Raw genomic sequence first — 20,713 nt, 5'->3', positions numbered from 1 at the left:
AGACATTAGACCCAAAAAGCGAGAAGACCTCCAGGAAGGACTTGCCCAGAGGCGGGAGGAAAAGCGGTGATGAATAGTCTTTGAAGGTGGGAAAAAAGAGAAGAATATGGATGCCATCAGCATAGAGATGGGCCTGAAGCCTGCAATATGAGATGAAAGAAGTAGAGTGAAGAAGACGGAACCAAGAACTGAGCCCTGATGTATACTGTGAAAAAGAGAAAAGGGACATGAAGTGGAGAACTTCCAATAAACTGAAGTGTTAGAGGTAAGAGGAAAGCCAGTTTAGAACAGTGCTGCAGAGACCACAGGGAAAATAGTACAGAGCAAGGTTTGGGTGGGGGTGTGATCTACACTGCCGATTGAGGCACCGAGGTCGGGCAGGATCACAAGCGAGACCTTTCAGGTGGCGTACGTGACAAATGGAATCAAACTGCTAAGAGAGTAGAACGAAAACCAGATTGCGGAGAAAGTAAGTTGTGTAGGTTAAGGAGAGGACAGTTGTGAATGAACCAGATGTTCCTGGAGCTTGGATAGTTGGGTATCTGGTAATATTATCCCCATATATATGGTCGCCGTAAATAATATCACCGGGAAAAGGTTGTGGTTATATTATATGGGTGACCATATATATATGGGGACGGGGGCAAAAAAAAGGGAAAAAAAAGTTTGAGGGTTGCGGTGGTGTCCCCGGCATGTTCTGTGCAATAATGTCGCCACAAAAAACGGCAATTTTTCGCAGATATTTTTGCATGGCAAGATTTTTGTGGCAACGTTATTACATGGAACCGATAGGTGTGGGAGGAGAGGGATTGGGCACAAATTTGAAGGATCTAAATAATCAAGATAGGGTTCCTTGACAAGAGGGACAACAGTGGCTAGCTTAAATACTCAGGAAAGGAACCTGAAGAAAGAGTGTTGTCGAGAAATGGAACACGAGGAGGAAAAATACACTTAACCAAGGAAGCCGGCTGAGGTTCTGAAGGAGCGGCAGTACGGTGAGTCCATGAGATAAAAGCTGTTATTTGACCTTCAGAAATAGGTGAAAAAGAACAGGAAAGCCGGAGGAAGAAGAAACTGAAAAGGAAACCACTGGATCAATATTAGCGTGGGAAGTTGCAACATTAAGTTGCAACATTAACAGAAGATCGAATGGTTTTAATCTTTGTGTGAAAGAAGTTGACAAAGTCCAATGGAGAAAGATTAGAGAACGAAGATGGATCAGATGAGGCAGGGGCCACAAGCTTGTTGAGTGTTGAAAAGCAGTCTCGGCTAAGTAGCCTGAGAAGAAATGAGTGCTTGAAAATATGTTCTTTCCTTGTTTGAAATGAGTTGGGTGTTGATGAGAATAAATGATTGGAGCAAGATGCTTTAGCCAATGACGTTCAACACTATGGGCTTCGATCCTCAAAGATTTTAAGAAAAGAGAAAGCCAGGCTGAGGATGTCTGCCCTCGGGTTGAAATTTAGACTGTGGAGCAACACTGTCAAGAGAAGAGGACATTGTAGAGTAGAAACCAGTGAGATGGGAATCCGCATCAAGAGAAGACAAATGACTGTCAGAAAAGTGAGATGAGGTAGAAGTAAGAGCTGCACAGTCCACCTTTTGAAGATCACGACACAGGAAGGTGGTTATCAAGGGGGTACGATGAAGGGAAATATGAAGGAAAAAGGTGGAGAGATGAGCAAACAAGAAAATGATTAACATGAGGCAGAGCATGAATGGTAATAGTCAAGATCAAAGGAGATGGATTAGGTAAAGGACCACCACCACCTTTTGAATGAGTGGGGGAGAAGACAAACATTTTGTAGGCTGAGGTTATTACGAGTAAAAGGCAATCCAGGGAGTCAGGTTAAGGAAGATGCATATTAAAGTCCACAGCTATAATTAGTGAGGAACCAGAAGAGTAGGTGGAAAATGGCAGTGAATCAAGATCATCCAAGAAGGAACAAAGGGCCATAAGTGACAAGAATAGGCAGAGGGGGAGGAGAGGAAAAAGACTAAATGATGTGCAAAGGAAGAGTCAAGGTGTAAGATGCTAGAAGAGGGGGCAATGATCCAACTAGGATGGAATGTTAGACCAGTACCACCCCCAGAGCGAAGAGGTCGAGGAAAGAAGTGAGAGCAACAGATGCTGTCATGAGGGCTCGCCAGGTCTCAATAATGCAAAGAAACTCGAATTTGAAAGCGCAGAAGAAATCTAGAAGTAAATCGCTGAGTTCCAATAGAATGTGCATTTCATAGACTGAAAGTAAAGTAAGGTGCAATATAATCCGAGATAGGAAGATGAGTAAGATGCAGCAGGGGCAAAATGAGAAATCTATTGTCTTGGAAGTAACGTGAACAGGAATGTAAATGAAAAAAGAGCAAATGTAAATACAATGAAGAAATTAGCAAGTGAAGATATGGTAGAGCAAGTCAATACCCATGCTACAGTAATGAGTTATGTACGAGTAGGATAAACATGCACCCTGCATGCGAACTGAGGAAAACTGGGAGGGGTGATGCCCTTAGAACATGAGGCCTTCGTGAGGGACTCCCAGGGAAGACGCGCAATAAGTGGGGAAGGGCAATGTGATGACATTACAAGGCTAGGGGCAGCACCACCCGTGGCACGGTGGAGGAAGCAGCGGCCGCTGCACAAGCCTCGGAGGATGCAAGGTCCACTGGCAAGAGGCGCTTGCGGCAGTCTGAGGTGAGAATCCGTGGGAGGGGGGCTGAAGGACAGGGTCCAAGTTGAACACGTGACCATACATGATGACATTGCACAGCTGGATGTGGGACAACCGAGAAACACAGTAATAGAACAAAGGGTTCAACATGTCCATTTTTGAGTGCATGCTACAGTTTGGAAAGAAAAACAAGTTCAGCCATCTTTGACGCTCCATTCCTGGGAATCACTTTAATAGCTCCTGGGGTAACAAACACCCGATCAGAGACAATCCTGACAACCAGGAGCTACCTCCAGCTCCAAGAATTCCAGTTTCGATCCCAGTAGGGCTACACATTTCTCAGCTCATCTGAACCACCACATTCAGTCTATAAATAGAAGTCTTTAAGTTTCCACCTCTGCCACACATTTGTGTTTAGTCAAATGGTTTCTATAATAAACCTTCAAGGTACCTTTTACCCAACATTACATTTTTAATTTTTTTCCCAAACTGTACAACTGTCATTTAAAACATTGACGCCCCCTCCATGATACGACCGTCACATTCTGTTTTCAACTCTAGTTCATCACTCAAAAATCATCCAAACAGACGATTTCTCAAATTCTCTAATTCACCACTTTCAATGTATAAATCCTTTTAAGGTTTGCACTTCAGCCTTTAATTGAAAACTGAAGTTATTCAGGATCACGTGAATTCTGTCTCCTCCGCTGCATCATAATCGCTCTACTTTCTTCTTTTTGAAGCAAACATTTTCAATGAAACATTTTAAAAACTGAGCTTTTTTTTTGCTCACGAAATTGCAGTTGTATCCCATGAGCTGGATCATTCAGCAATTACATTTTATAATCGCTTGAAAATATAATGTATGCAGGGAAATTAAATCTAAGAAATAAAGGAGTAATATAATATATAAACATTTTGCTTTTTATCTTGAAATTCATACTGCAAACGATATTTATGAAGCACCTTTCATTATTAAAGGCTGCAGCATTACAAATAATTTGAATGAATTCCAACACAAAACATTGTAATCGCTGCTATGGAGCTCATAATTTGTATGTACAAGTAGTATTCATATGTATTGGTAGCAACATTTAAAAAAAGTTCAATTTGGCAGTGTTGCTGTAAATGTATACATCCAGTTAAAGAGCTCTTTAGATCAACACGAAAACCAAAATGTACCCTTTATGCAAGAATGCCAGACCGGAGTACAAACACAATCCCAGTGCTTCTACTCAGATAATTGAGGTTTCACTTCCTTCATAAATACCCAAAAAGTAAGGATGGCTCTAATCTCGAGTGTGATGGAATTTTAAATAAGGGGCACATGCACTGAAAATTGCATGTCTTTCCGATTGAACTCAGAGGTGATATTTCAAATGTTCTTGGAATGGAGAATAAAAGATCAGTCTGTATGCACCCACTTTGGCACATTTATTCTAGTTAAGATGGTGGGGTCATCCCCTGCAGGTCTTGAATACAGGGTACAGGACTTTAATGTTTGTGTCGTCTAACCCGAGCCACTGAAGGGGAGGCTGTACCTTTTTTCCACATTGCAAAGGTCAGCCAATCATCTGCATTTTGTACATGTTTTGAGAGCTGGTCCTTCGCCAAGACCACAGAATGAGTTGGCAAAGTATGACACTTTTCCCTAATTGGTATTTGAAGTAAAATAATTGGCCAGAGTTAGTCCCCACCCATTCTCTGTGCCTCTGCCAGTGAATGTAAGGGCACTGTGTGATCGCTTTCATCTACCATTATGTGGCCTAATTCGGCAAAGGTGAAGATGAGCCCTAACAGCGCTAAACAACTGTGGACCCCTCGGTAAAAATCTGCCTCTTGTGTGTCATATGTCTGAGCCGGCACATGAGCACGAGACTAACTTCACATATCAACACACAGCTCCTCTTCAGCAACATATCTTTAGATTCCACCTAGCACTTCCTCCGCAGTGACCCTGGGTAACAAATTCTGCAATCGGCAACAAGTGTATATGTCATTTCCACCCAGCTCCACGAGAGTTTTCAAAGGAGATTGGGATACATTATTGGTTCTCACCATACAAAATACTGTCTGACCTGCGATAGACCATCTACCATGATATGATACCCCACAGCATCACTGGAAGCTGCTCAGATATTTCCCCATCGCCTACACACCTTAGAGCAAACCAACTGCACCACCTCTTGACTCTAATCATTGTCTGGAGTTACTCAAACCACGTTGCCTACGTAAAAGCTTTTAGCCATACCCAACATGTTTATCCATTGGCGTGCAGGGAAGCGCTCCGTGCCATCTCGACGATGTGGAGTGCTTAAGCTTATATAAACGTTTGTACGTGCTTCATTGATCGTGTAGATGTTTAAATACTTAACTTCAAAAATAGAAACAAAATTGGGAGCGGAGTTCAAACCGTTCACTGTTATATTTTTGAACTGTAGACTTCATTTTTTTTTAAATTGACTTAGGAAATACGTGGTCATTGACAGACGGTCGCTGAAATGCAAGGCCGAAGTGGCTACCTGCCATGGTGGAGTGTCTTGTACTCTATATTCATGCAAGCTTGTAGTGGTTATGTTGTAAATTCAAACAGAATATTTGATGTTGAAATGCACAAACCATTTTGAGAAGGCTATAATTTTATTAAATGTTTGTATTTATTCTTTTGACTAGTTTTCTAGCCTTTTGTATATACATATAAATGTACAAGTTTACATGCAGTAAAAACAATGAAAAAAACATAAAGCTTTGTTTCAGTGAGTGTATTAAGTAACTTTCATTCAAGTAATCTCGTTTTGATTACCGACCCTCGGCGGGATAACTCATTTTAGGAACTCATTTTAGTTGGGGTAAGATCTTGTACCAAACATGCATTGCCGCCGCTATAACTGACTAATTGGTCTCCAAACAAATGTGTCAAGCTGAATATCAAAAACAAGTGGTTGTAGCTATAGTTTACTGTAGAATTGTACAGAGTACATTTTTCAATGCCCTCTCCTCATCCATAATGAGATCTGTCCAATCCTGCTGGACTTTATTATACTAGAGTAAAGGCATACTTTTTGAATATACCTAGCATCAAAATGTACTCCACCCTTTGGGAATTTCACTGTAGAGACACGTAAAGGGAAATGCGTGCATAAGGAGTACTAAATCAAACTCCCTATTGCCATAATATCCAAATTGAATATTGAAAGCAGTTAACCTGCAGAAAAGGAGGGAAGAGAAAAGTAAGTAGGGTAAAGAATACTATGTCTCTTGTGTTCACCACAGGCTCCGGTGGCACTCTGAGCACACATCCACTGGCTCTAAATGCCAATTATATGCTTACTTTTCCATACTAATGCCTATTAGTCCCTGGCGAGGGACTATGAAATTGTAACATGCGATCTCATTGGCCCCTGCCAGGTTGTTACCAGCCCGACAAACCCTTACCTGCACTTCTTCCGTGTCCCTCGATGTTCATGTCTGTCTGCCATGGAAAGGTATAAGGGACTACATTTAGTCCCTTCGCCCCATTCGCAGGCGGCCATCTTCCTCTGTTTTGTTCTTTTCAGTTGTGAAACGCCAAAGGCTTGTTTCACTCTGGCCTGTAACTGGGCCCCAAGGCATTGCTTCACTCGGTAATGCCCCTCCCAACCCACCCAGCTCGAGGCTTAATTAACACTCTGGCTGAATCACAACCAATGTTCTTTACAATCTGAAAGTGGGAATTCCGGACACCTCTTGCTCATGGGTGTCTGGAATTTCTCCATGCTTTCACCTCTGAACAGCAAACGTTTGTTCTCCCTTCTCTGAGCCTTAGCTTACCTACGTCAGTGTGCCGTAGAGTTCTCCTTCCCCTCGGCAATGCTCCTGGATAGATATTTGACCAGTTGTTGCAGGTGTTGGGCAGGCCTCCCTGCTCTAACTTCCACTTCCCTTGGCTGTCTCCCAGACTGCAACAACCCAGAACACACTGTTGTACGCAGCCTGTTTACATTGTGGTGGCGATCTCCAGCAATGCGCTTCCGTGATATACTCTCACAGTAGAGCTGTTTCGAATGGATTGTGTCCTCCAACGCATTCCACATCTTTGACCTGTAATGTCCACAGCTGTGCACTTCGTAAACTTTTTCGGTAGAAGGCATCCTGCGTCAATGGCATTGGGTCCATTTCCCTCGAGGTTGACTTCACAGGATGTTATAGGACGCACGGCACTCGTAGCCTCAGTTCCTTTTTTTACACGAACGTGCTAACTTCATGAGACTTGGCGGGCCTCGTGTGTTTCTTAATTGAAGATGTCTCTTTGACCCTTCCGACTCGGCGGTCCGGTTTCAAGACATGCCGGGACTGCAAGTGGAAGTTGTCGCTCGCCGACCCCCACCGAATTTGTTTGTGGTGCCTCGGCGAGTCGCACGACACCAATGACTGCTGGCATTTCCAGCAGACTCAAAAGGCCTTGAGGGAGTGGAAGGGGAAGCTCCAGGTAGGTAGGGGCTCGAAGCCTGTTAAGTCCCGGACTTCCAAGTCCAAGGGGGTTTCCACCGATGACTTGAGGGGCGACTCTCTGCGTCTGAAGGAATCCCGGCGATCTCAGCCCCGGAGTGGTTCCCACCACTCATCTTCCTCGTCCCGGCACTCGCGGAAGCGCCGTCACTGGTCGCCATCCCCGACCTCCTCGGAGGATGGTGCCTCGAGGAAGGTTACGTGCCCTACGAATTTCTTGATGCCGGAGGAATGGGCAGCGTTCTATAATGGCAATTTTTCAATCGCAGGACATGGGTCCGGTCGCGCCATCTGGCGAAGCCGGCCTGGGTCGGTCTTCAGGCTCGGGTTCGCGACGCGACATTCATCGGGAGCTGTCGTGGTCCCATATGGACAAGGACTCGAAAGGTCGCAAGAGACTTGTCTCTAGGTCTCAAGCCTCGTCCCCAGCGAGACTGCAGCAACCTATTGAGCGCTCGAGGCCGGCATCGACTCGTTCGGCGCGGTCTGTCTGATTCAGACATCAACGCCTTGCCGTCGTATCAGCCCACGGCACCGTCGGCACCTGTGTCGATGCCGACACCTTTGGCGATCACGACGTTGAGGTTGTCGACGCTCTTGACATCAAAGCCTTCGGCACGATCGGTGCCTTTGGGAATTTTTTCTCAATTTGCTGTTGGAGTAACCAGACATTGTGGATCCTCCAAGAAAGGCTACATCTAAGTCGGTGAGGACGGTTTTGGCTTCCAGGCCCTCTTCTGTTGCCAGACCTGGGTTTCAACCCCCTCTGGATGATATTTTTGAAGAAGAGGAAAGGTCTGAGGTTGAGGAACCTGGTGATCTTGATGATCCAATTTTTTTCTGGGGACAGACAGTTGGAGGAGTTGAGACGGACCCTCCATGATGCAAGTGGACTGTTCTCTTCCCCGGAAGTGGAGTTTGGTAGACCTGAGCCTAGGGCTCATGCAGAGTCGTCTTTATAGGAGACTCGTGGCACAAGTCTGAGTATCTGGGCTGGTCTAGTCCTCCAGAAGACTTTGTGCAAGATCTGACAGACATCTTGGATCAAGGTCGTCCTCTGACCTGGTTTTGCCATTTCATTCTACCTTGCAGAAAAGGGTGGCAGCTGCTTGGCAGTCCCCGGAATCTCTTTCGGCTGTGAATAAAAATCTAACTAATAAATACCACCCTTCCGTTAGCGACCCCAGCTATTTGTCTACTCGCCGCACTCCTGAGCGTTTGGTGGCTCGGGTGGCTACGGCCACCTCGAGGCAGCCGGTGTACCCTACCATCCTTCCAGATAGGGACGACAAGCGCTTTGACTGATGGGCCCGGAAGGTATTTTCTGCTGGGAGCATGTCCTTTAAATCGGCCAACTCCACGTGTGGCTTGGCAAGGTTTTCACACACACTGTGGAATTGTTTCCTTGGCGGCTGAGCATATTCCCAAGGGGGAAGAAAGGGATGGTTTCCTTGCTCTCGTGCAAGACGGCAAGGATGCTATGTGTGAATCCCTTCAGTCTGGTTTGGATATGGCCGACAGTATTAGCCGATCCATGGCTGCAAGCCCAGTGATACGCAGACTTGCAGGGTTTGCTCCAGATGTGCAGGCCCGTCTTCTCAACATGCCCTTTGATGGAGCACATTTATTTGGCAGCAAGACTGACGAGAGCCTTGAGAGGTTGCAGACCTCAAAATCTGTGAAAAAATGTCTTTGAGCGCTGCGGTGTGTCAACCTCCACCTTTTTGTCCTAGGAGACAGCAGTGGATTGGAGGTTCCTTTCGGTACTAAGAGAGGGGCTGCCAGTCAAAGGGGCAAGAGGAAAGGTACCCGTGGTGGACGGGGCAATCGTGGTGCGAGAGCCGCTTGGGCAGCTGCCTCTTTGCCTTCATGCACTGGCGCAGCAGCTTCCAAACAGTCATGAGGCCATGTCGCATGGTTCACCAGTTGGGGGCAGACTGTCACGGCATCTTGAAAAATGACGGGCCATTACTTCAGATGCGTGGGTGTTAGATACCATAGCCCAGGGATACTGTCTTCCCTTCCTTCAGCGGCCTCACGACAATCCACGGGGGAAACTCTTTGAAGTTTCCGGATCCGCTCCTTGCACAGGAAATCTTGTCCCTGCTGGAGAAAGGCACTATAGAATTGGTGCCTGCAGCCGAGAGCAACAAGGGATGGTATTCCCCTTATTTTTTTATCCCAAAGAAAGACAGGGGTTTGAGACCCATCATGGACTTGCGTTGGTTGAACAAACTCTTCCGGAAGGACAAGTTCAAGATGGTCACTCTTTCTCGAGTCCTCCATGCCCTTCAACTTCAGGATTGGTTGGTATCTCTGGACCTCAAGGATGCTTACTTCCATGTGCCAATCCATCCCGCACACCGGAAGTACCTGAGGATTGCGGCTAGTGACTCGCACTTTCAGCTTTGGGTCCTGCCGATCGGATTGACTTCCGCCCGAGGGTCTTCACCAAGCTCATGATGGTGGTGGCAGCGTACCTCAGGCGAGGGGGGATTCACGTCTACCCCTACCTGGACGACTGGCTGATCCGGGTGCGCTCTCCCGAGCTAGCTTGCGATCATCTTGGTTTCACCTGTAGGCTGCGGATGAGATCCCTGCAATGGGTCCTCAAGATGCAATGGTCACAGTTCTCCGGCAGGATGACGGATCCTGTTCAGATCCGACGCTCGGTCTCCCAGTACCTTCTGTGGTGGGTGAACGAAGGGAACCTGATGAAGGGGGAACCGTTTTGGCAACCGTGGCCGGAGGAGACTGTAGTGACGGACGCTTCCCTCACAGGATGGGGCGCTCATGCCAACTACTTGACCACCAGCGGTCGTTGGTCTCCGTCTGAGTCCAGACTCCACATCAATTTGTTAGCGCTGAGAGCCGTCGGGCTAGCCCTGAAGGCTGTTCTGCCCTCAGTATGGGAGAAGAGTGTCTTGGTCATGACGGACAACACAGTGGCCATGCATTACCTAAACAAAAAAAGGGGGGGGACAGGATCACTCCTGTTTTGGAGAGAGGCAATGCAGCTCTTGTTCTGGGCCATCCAGCAGGAAATTTTGATCTCAGCAGTTCATCTGGCCGGCGACGAAAATGCGACAGCGGACGCTCTGAGCAGGCAGAGCAGTCTCATGTGTGGGGTTGGCTCAAAAAGTCCTTCAGGAGATCTTCGCCCTTTGGGGTACCCCGCAAGTGGATCTCTTCACCACCAGTGTCAACCAGAAGTGTGAGAGATTCTGCTCAAGGGAATTTCCTCTAAGAGGAGCCTTAGGAGACGCGTTTGTGGTGGATTGGTCATTCCCACTGCTGTATGAGTTTCCTCAAGTCCCCGTCATTCCTAAAGTGTTGCGGAGGTTAGAGGTTCGGATCCCGCATTATCCGCATTGCTCCAGATTGGGCCAGGAGAGCGTGGTACCCAGACCTTCTGGAAATGTCCATCTGCCCTCCAGTCTTCCCCACCGAGAGGATCTGCTCTCGCGTGATGGGTGTGGGGGGTCAGTTTCTCCATCCAGAGGTCAAGACTCTCAACCTTCACGCTTGGTATCTGAAAGGTTGAGATTTAAGGATTGGAACCTCCCGGATGACGTGATGGAGGTGTTGCTTTTGGCCAGGCGGCCTGCAACAAAATCCCTGTACCGTTGGCGTAAGTTCTGCGACTGGTGCAGGGATCACAGTGGTGATTCTTTTCAGTGCTCCATTCCTATGGTTTTGTCTTTCTTGCTTTCTGTGGCCCACGTGGGCCTTCAAGTGGGTACCATTAAAGGTTACCTGGCGGCGCTATCTATCTTTAAGCGCTCGTCTGAAGAAGGTTCTTACTTTAAGATTCCTTTGATATCTGTTTCTTAAAGGACTGGCTAATGTATTCCTGCCATCCCCTTTCCAGGTATCAGTTTGGTATTTGAATTTGGTTTTGAGATTTCTCATGGGTGCTCCGTTTGAACCTTTGCGGTTTTGTCCTTTGAGAGCCCTTCAAGGCTGTGTTCTTGGTTGCGGTTACTTCCGCTCGCAGTGTGAGTGAATGGAGTGAATGCAGGCACTTTCAGCTAAGCCACCCTTTACTGTTCAACAAGGACAGGGTTGTACTGCGAGTACGTCCTTTTCTACTTAAGGTAGTCTCTGAATATCATTTGAGTCGAAAGGTGGTTCTTCCATCTTTCTACCCTCCTCCTCCTGGTAAGGAAGAGGAGCGTCTCCATTGGTTAGATCCTAGGAGAGCTCTTGGCTTTTGCATTTCTAGGATGTCCAGGGTCAGAGTGGACGATTAACTCTTTGTAGGATATGCTGGACACCGATTGGGCCAGGCTGTTACCAAACAGACCTTGTCCAGGTGGATTATCCTTACCATTACAGAGTGTTACCGGTTGGCAGGTAAAGACCCTCCTGTAGGGTTGAGAGCTCATTCCACTAGGGGGGTGGCTACTTCCACCGCCCTCCAGCGGGGTGTTCCTATTAGGTATATTTGTGACGCCGCTACTTGGGCTTCAATCCATAATTTTGTAAAACATTATTCCCTGTATACAGTCCATGGCCAGGATATGGCCTTGGGGAAGGCGGTTCTTCTGCAATCTAATTGTGTATTCTAAATACATTTCCTGCCTCCATTTACTGGTACTGCTTTGGGAGTCTGTCAAAGATGTGGAATGCGTTGGAGGACACATTCCATTCAAAGAACAAGTTACTTACCAGCTGGTACGATTATTTCGACTGGATGTTCCTCCAATGCATTCCACATCGGCCTCCCAGCCTGCCCCTCAGGAGAATTTCTTATGCGATTGCAGCTTCCGTTTCCGCAAGGCTAAATGCAGTCCAGCAGGCATCTGAATGGTGTCACACGTTCTTGGGGGGGGGGGAAACTTAAACTGAGTCTACGGGCACTGTGCGTCCTATTTAGAACATCCTGTGACGTTGTCCTTGATGGAGGCCCTTGAGGGACATGGACCCGACACCATCGATGCAGGGCGTCCTCTGCCGAAAAAGTTTCCGAAGTGCACAGCTGTGGACATTACATGTCAAAGATGTGCAATGCGTTGGAGGAACATCCAGTCAAAAGAACATTACTAGTTGGTAAGTAACTTGTTCTTCAGCGGCCAGCCGCCAATTGATCGCTCCTACTTTTTTGTTAACAGCCACCACCGGCTCACTGGCGCTCATAGCTTTGGTGCCCTTGTGAGGTGGTATTTTCTGCTATTATAGCCTGAATCCCTCCTTAATGGATCTCTACAATCTGAACCAATTTGTTTGGGTTTTCTGGCACCTAGTGGCAGAGAATTCTTCTGCACAGTATCGAAGGATTAATGGGTATAGCTGCATAGTGTATTCAAATAATTGCCCTAATCTATTGAGGGCACAGCTGAGACACAGCTAAGTGGACTGGATCTCCAGATTACTGTACCAACTTATCGGCACCTGGAGCCAGCCCTGTGTACTTCCGCATATGAACAACCTCTGAGAGTGGAATCAAAATTCAGATCCGTTCAGTCATGGCAGGCAGATAGCATGCATCCTTCGACAGGAATTCAACAAGCGGGGCTCAAAGGTACAATTAATCCCATGCTGCTAGTTTTGTTGCTGCAAAACGTTATAGCAGACACTGTTCCATCATTGTTTTGAAGTTGAGCTCTCAAAAAGTCTTCTCATTTTCTTATGCAGTGGATAGCGGCTGCTGCCCGAACCGCCAATCAGTCAATTCCAGAAGAGGTCATGTTGGCTTAAAGACGAAGCTGCAGTAGAGTTGTTTTCATGTAGACTTCAAAAACCCTTCCAAAAATGTACCCCTATGAGCACATTCCTAGTGCCTGGAGAGGTTGATCAGGCAGGCCTGACATCTGCTAGCGGACGTGTCGACCTTATGCTCCACGACAAAGTTGTATAAGGCTCTATGCTTTATACAATAAAATCTTTTATTTAACGAGGCCTACCTCACATTGAGCCTACTTTAATGCAAACACTCCCATCAGAGAAAGCAGTGTTTCTTACAAGCTTACATACCTCTGTGGTTGACCTGCTCCAATGTTTGATAATGCCCCCTACATTGGTGCGGTAACCACGTTCATTAACTGCTTTTATTGTGTGAATCTTCAAACTCTTAAGCTGTATGTAATGCACAAAATCACCATTGTGAATCTTACATAGCATAGGTCTGCTAGCTTCTGGAAATTAAGTTGCCTTTAGTTGGTTGAAGCTCTTAATTCTCATATTATACCATGTTTTGCAAGCAAAGGATTTGCTAGAAATTATCTTTTTATTGGGCCACAATAGATCATACATTGGAGGGGTGAGGGACTGTAAACGGCTGCATTTGCGTAGACCCAAGCAGGCCACCTTGTTTGCTGTGGGACGTTTAGGCAAATAAAGGAGATTAGTACTCTGCGATGGTCAGTGAGCTTGTAGCAAGCTCATTGGACCTCGCCAGGTCGTTACTATCCCAACAAAGCCATTGTCGGGCTGGTCGCTGCCGCTTTCTGGCTGCAATGGAAAAGGAGAAGGGACTACATAGACTCTGGCTGTCTGTTTTTTCCTGCTATACAGCAGTTTCCTTTGCTGGGCCACCTGCAGTTTTTATATGCTTGATTGGGGCAGCATTGGTTTTGTTTTGCTTACAGAATGTGAATAGTATAGCGAGTTACTGAACTGATAACATCTAGAGTGTACCAAATGATAGAAATTGCTAATTTAATTTTTAATGTGTACTTTAGAACCAGAACTAAGAAATTCCTCTTAGTGTACTGCTTGGTCTAAAATCCAGCCCCATTGTAGTATGTTATAATTTTGAAAAGCGTTGAGTGATATTCCAGATTTTCTACACTTCAAGTGTGTCTGTAAATGTTGCTGTTTAAAGCATTGTGTTATTCTAAATATTTAGTGAATGACTGTTGGATAATTATGAAAGTATATCTGTTGTGAAACACTGGTGGTTTGGTTTATCCACATCGGAGTCTGGGCCCTCAGTGGTGTGATTGCCACTGCATTCAGGATCATTTTGAAAATCCACCATATTAATAGCCATAACGGTGTGGTGAGAAATGCCGATTGGCAGAATAACTGAGCTACAATTCAGTTCCAATCCGAGGCAACTAAGAACTGGCAATTTCTGGAGTACCAACATGTGTTAAGCGTATTAGAGTACTCTGATGTTCCCTCCTGCAACTATTCATTAGGTTTAGATGTTGCATCTTTACCTTGGGATGTAGTTTTTGGTCTGTTACATTTCTCCATGCAATGTGTGATACATCCTCCTGATCATGTAGTACATGAACCTCTTTTGTCCAAAGAGATAATTCATGCTTGAGTCCTCTAAATTTAATTGCGTCTCTGCCTTTGTTCTAGCTGCAGTCATCTTGTTAAATAAAATGTTAAGTCCCGCTGAAGTGCCCGGCTTCGGGAGAAGCTGCCGTCGGATGGGAGAAATGTCATTCTGGATATACCCACAGCTAATAGGCGTCCTGTTTGAAAGATAACAAGTGAGGTTAACAAAGTTTTGGGGAAAAACTTAAGGCCATCAGGAATTCTAAGCTGCTCAGATATGCCAAACCTGCATAGCGAGCTGGAGCATTTGCATGGCTGTGTAGGTGTGCAAAGTTGCCCTATGCCACAGGTTTGTAGACTTAAGGCAAGGAAACGAGTGCAACGCTTGATTAACTGATCTTCATTGACACCCACTGAACAGAAGACTTGAACTTCCATACAGATGATTGTTGCAGCCGACGTGTGGACAGCCACTAGAGTTAATAAGAAGGGTCCTTCATTGCATCGGATACTACCTGTCAGACCCAGATATACCAGCCGAGAGAAAGATAGAGGGTGGGCCCCACAAAATGAGATGTTAATGTTAAAGGACATTTGTACCGCGCACTATCACCACCGTAGTGGTCCCTTGGCGCTCTGGCGGCTTTGAAAAAAGGGGAGGAGAGGGGGTGGGTTAGTGGGAATAAGCTCCCCAAATGTTGTGTAGGAGCAAGCCTTGGATTTGTTAACCTGTTCCCAAAGCATGTCTTATGCTATGACTATCAAATTAGTAATTATTTTGCGATAGTCCTACCTAATTTAAAAAGGGAAGCCTTTGTAATCAGTGGGAAGTGGCTTTTATCTTCAACTTCTTTGGGGAGTGACATTATTGTAGGCACTATGGGCAGCACTGGCCATAAAATTAAATTATCCCTGTTTGGTGTATGTGATTGGTGCTTGTGGAAATGTGAACTGTGCCACAAGAATCTACAGAGGAGTTCAATCTGTAGTCTATTTACTCGGTCTCTTAGGTGTAATGTTTATTCGTTTGCACAACAGTTTAGGCTTTGAAAGATAAATACTAGGTATCGTGGGTATATTTAGGCACTTACAGGAAATGTACAGCATCAGTTATCCTGTAACGATTCCACTCAGAACTGCAAAACCTAGCCTGCTATCTCTTCTGTGCACTCTTCAAACCTCTGCAGAGCTGGATCCTGTCCTAGTTGCTGGAGCAATGATCTGGCCGACTCCCCATCTGCTCAGGAACAGCAACAGGCAACCCCTAAAAAAATAGTTATGCTTTAATTTTAATGAATTAATAAGTATTATTACCACCTCTGAGACAGCTCGTAAATACGGATGGGACCATACCAAATGGATATTTCTTCTCTGCAAACAGTACAGTGAGCTCAAACTTGCTTTTAGACCCTGCAGTGTGGGATACATCCTATAGAACAGGTTATTTGAACCATGTCTGTTCTTAGTTGAAGGGCTCACACTTTTGCAAACCGTCTTGGCTTTGGCCTGGAGCACTCCCTTACTGTATTTTATTAATAGCAGGGCATTTTAATAATAGCAGGGCATAAAAATAAGTAGTTTCACATTGTAATTTGCTAAGTAATTCTGTAGGTTTTGTAATTAAATTGGCACTTGTGTAGCAGAGCTGGTGACTTAAACGACCCTGTTCAATGAAAACATAGCTTCCTAGCTTCCATAGCTTCCATGCATTCCTCTTAAGCCTATTCCTCTTCACTCTTTTCTCTCTTTTAATGTAGAAAGTCCATCAGTACTTATCTACACTCTTAAAAGTGCCAAATGCTTGTGTGGGAGTTGGAGCCAAAAGGTTCTTTAATCCAGCTGATAATTAAGCTAACAATAGTCTGTTTAGCAAACACCAATACATGTTAATGGTTATTAAAAGTCCTGCAATTTAATTACTAAAAATTGTGCATAGTTACAAAATGCATAATTAAATTATTTGTACTGTAAATCACTGCATAGTCTCCATTAATTTCTGTAACGTTTAAGTTAGCAGATCTAAATCTGTCAACTATATTTCATTTTGCAGGGGAAGATGCATCGTATAGGCATATAAGCACTTTTGAAAATGTACATGATCATACGGCCAAATGCTTTTTGGTGGAAAACCTACGTCTACGACGTGCTGGTTGCATGCATCTGTGCAACTGGTGTGCAACCCATGAGATGATCCCAAACGCCTTTACATTCCATCTCATCACCCGGTTGCTTTACACCTGCTACCCTGAAAGTGTCCACATACAATATTTCATCTAGTTGGCACAGTTCTCTGCCTGCTATGCGGCGGTGTTGCCCCGGGTAGAATCTGCATTGGAGTGCCTCAGACAACCGGAGTCCCCAAGCTAGCCCCCCTGCCCACTCATTTGTGAACCTCCTGGCCCACTCCAGGTTCTGGAAATGGTTATTTCCAATCATACACATGTGTAATGTTCTTTTAACGATGATGATGCATTAAAACGAATGTATCCGCTCCTCAGATTGCGGCTCACTGCTAATGGCGATTGCTGTTTTCATGGGTTTTCAGGGCTGAAATGCTGCTTTAAGCCTACCTGCGTGGACTTGAGGGCTGTTACCATCTTGTGTACCTGAAGATGGCAATTCTTCCTGCCTGCTGCGACACCATACTACATGCTTAGCCTCCATCTAGGGCTTCCTTTGTCATTGAACGTTTTTGGTTCATGACATTTCTTGAACAACTTCTTACATAGCAAATGATGGGGTAAGCATACAGTATTTGGGACGCTGTCCTGTGCAACACCGACTGCACAGAGGCTCCACTGAAACCTGTTTTTAAAACCTTAATCGTTTTTATCTGTGCCAATGCTTGCAGCTAACATTTAATCTCAATGTGTAACTTTGGAGATGCACAAAAAAGGTGTATTGTGTGTATTGTTGCTCATTGTATGTCTTGTGTACATATAAAGCCTGGTGACATCAAAAATATTCATGTAAAATTGCTGATCAAATAAGTGTGCTAATCAATTTAATTTTACTTGGCAAAGTCTGCTAATCTAGTTATAAAAACGAATGTATGCCTTGAATAGAATAAAATAATGGTGCAAAGTTATATGGTACACTAACAATGTATATCTTGATAAAAATAGTCGGCCATGAAGGAAGCTGGACAGATGGCAAAATTACCTGGGAGGGATGAAACTGAGTATATGTGGGAATGCATCAAGGTCGTTTGGATTAGGTCCGTTTTGTGCCAGATGCTGAAATGACAGAATTTTTGTGTGCAGTTGTGGTGTGTATTGGCCATCTAACCTATTTTCACAAAACCCACAAAAAGATCATTTAGAAACATGGAGAACATAATATAGGATGGGTCAGATCCACTACTGCTCATGGAATTGGTTTGAATTGGGCTAGCATTTGAGCAGTATTGTAAATCTATGTCTAACTTTCACACTCGGAAGACCAAGGTGATGGTTTGGGATAGGGACTCACCTTAATGAAAGGGGTTTCCAGATGAGAAATTACCAGGCCTTGCAAATTATTAAAAATCCCACTAGACCTGCAGGGCGAGTCCCTTAGTTTACATACTCGACCTAAGAGAAATGCACTCGCCCAAGGTGACTGGTGACAAAATATTTACCAGTGCTTTTTGTAAAATGGTGCAGTTCCCCATAAGCACACTCCATATTTGGTGCAGTGCTGCCAACCATGCAAAGTGAAACTTGCATTTGGCAGTTTATGCAAACAAAGTGTTTGCAGTAAATGCAAAATAAATTTCTAACATCCCCATACTCGCCAGCAAGGTAGAGTATCCTGCAAATGGTGCTTGCCCTTCATAAAAACTACTTGCCAATGCTGGTGGGCTAGTAGATTTTGCGAGCCCAGATTTTCCTGGAAAAGAAAGGTTACTTTGATTACCATGGTTGACTGCTTTCTGTGCATGGTCATGGGCCAATCAGCTTGACTAATATGGCTATATATTAAGTCTGGTATTTAAAAGCACAGTTACATTTAAGTCCAGTTTTGTAGCTATCTCCTGGAATCCCTGTTAGTTTCATTGTGCCCTGCACCGGGCTGAGCTTTGGGGGAGATGCTTGTTTTCCTAACTCTCCACCGCTGAAAATGACTGTCTGTTTACGTTAGGACTGTATACAGCTACGGGTCAGTTAAGGGTTGAATTTGGACTTCCCTGTTGTAGCGCCAGCAGTTCTCAAGTCACTACTATATTGGGTGATCTGGCTAAACGTTGCACCAGGTTTTTAGATATAGAACTCATTAGGTGGTTGTATTTCCTCATGTTGATCATTTATCGACCTTGGGCTAGATACCTAAAACAACGGTTTTGGCCTCAGATTTATGCTCTATGGATATGTTTTCTGAGAAAATTGACCGAGCTGTAGGTGTGCTTAAGGAGACTTTTTGGTGTTCTCCTCCGGACTTGCACCTCAATTGAGGTGCTTTTAGGGCACCTTTGGCCCACGTATACTTAAGGACTAAGTCCAACCCCTAAAGAGAAAAGTAACTTTGGCAGAAGCTGAACATTTCAAGACTGAATATTGTTTTTGTAGCTCAGGTTGTGGTGTTTAATATCGGAGAGGGTATTGTGCAGATGGACTGGAGCAGCAAGGGGATTCCAACTGTGTAGGTTAGACCAGCTTTCATACCAAGGCCCACTTTTTTCCCCGCCCAGGGTGGAATTAAGTAACAATCACCTTGGATTTAATTGTACTTGCTGACTGCTCGTAAGGTGTGGTTGTTAAGCATTTGTGCCAATCATGGGGGCTGAGAGTTAAGAGCATTTACAGGTTTTTCCTCCTTTGTGGGGTTTCCCCCGATTTAATCATTAATGCTGGTCTCCTCCCTCTCTTTCACAGCAACCCATCAAGGATGGGAATTAAGAGTTTAGTAGAGTTGCTGCAGATGGATCTTGGTGAATAGTAACATACTATGCTCCGCTTCAGCTTGTATATTCTGCTGTGGATCTACCACAGCATTAGTAAAAAAGGGACCAGACTTTTGAGCTAGACTTTAAGACTCAGTCTGTGCTTTTTTATGTGAGCTAGTATGGTGTACATTTAAAAAATATGAACAGTTGTAAAGAATAGCATTTTACATTTAACCAAGGTGCAGTGAGTTATCATTGTTCATATCCTCATTGTAAACAAAGGGCAGGCAAGCAGAACAGCACCAAATCTAATGGCAGAACATTTGTTGTCCAGTGCAGGGAGTGTGAACTTGGGCCATGTTGACTGATTTGATTGCTGTAGAAACGACATTACCTGCGTTCACCCGCTACCCTATAAGCATTTTTTTTCCTTGAAGAGATTGAACTGGGTAAATGTAGCAGTTGGGTCTCGGACAATGCCCCTAGACCAGCGGTTTATAACCTTTGGCTCTCCAGATGATTTGTACTACAACTCCCACCAGCCCTGGCCAGTAGTCCATGGTGAAAGATCGTGAGAATTGCAGTCCAAGACCTCTGGAGAGCCTCTGGTTGCTGACCTCTCTACCCTTACCCTTACTCAATGAATCAGATTGTTAGTGTGTTGGGTCTTGTGTTTAGTCATGTTGACTGGTTGAGTTCTGTTAGATTGGTCCTGGTGGTTATCCTTGCATGGTGTTAGAATGTTGGTGCACGTGGGGGAATGGCAGCTCGAGGGTTGCTGGATGTGTGATTAAATATTAATGTTCCACGTTGATCAATTGCGTCTGAGTGTAGGATGGGCTGGTGGATGTGCTCCATATCTTTGTATAACTGTACTGCTGCTAATATTTTTCTATGGCATGGTCTTGCATCATCTGTGCCGTAGAGCCTCCTTATTTGTTTTTTTTAAATGTTTATATTCTGCAGCTGAAACGGCAGTCAATGTAGTTGAGCCCTTATTTTATCAAATCGAGCTTTATTTTAGTAATTTACCAAAAAAGCACATGTCCCTGCTATAAATGCTCTTCTAAAATGACTTACAACTGCTTACAAATTTAAACAACAATCGATATTAAAGTGCACCAATTTATTACATCTGTAGTTTAATCGCATGAACCCTTGCCGAACAAAATTTAAAACCAGCTCAATAGAGTTACAAAATTACATCTCCCTAAATGACACTGATATCCATGCTTTAACTCTTTAAATGCCCCGAGTAAAGGACCCATGTTTGCCAAGTGCTCTGCCTCAATCAGTCAGTTAATTTTGTTTCATTTTCTTTTTTTCGTGACCAATTATTTCCTGAAAAATTATTAACGAAGTAAAAGATTGAGTTCATTGGTGGGCGCTATCGAACCCATGGTGCCAGGATGTGCTCTGTTACCAGACTAGAGTTTCTAAACTCTGATCCATGAACACC

General features: G+C 44.8%; 1 protein-coding gene across 5 annotated transcripts in view; it reads left to right on the top strand.

Annotated features, from left to right (window-relative positions):
* TSPAN14 (tetraspanin 14) overlaps positions 1–20,713 on the top strand; it is a 449,587-nt gene that overhangs the window by 209,616 nt on the left and 219,258 nt on the right. The window lies entirely within an intron of this gene.

This window comes from Ambystoma mexicanum, chromosome 8 (assembly GCF_040938575.1).
Source record: "Ambystoma mexicanum isolate Mex_15411 chromosome 8, UKY_AmexF1_1, whole genome shotgun sequence".
Lineage (NCBI taxonomy): Eukaryota > Metazoa > Chordata > Amphibia > Caudata > Ambystomatidae > Ambystoma > Ambystoma mexicanum.
Note: the sequence above shows the minus strand (reverse complement) of the source record. Positions and strands in the feature narration are given on the sequence as shown.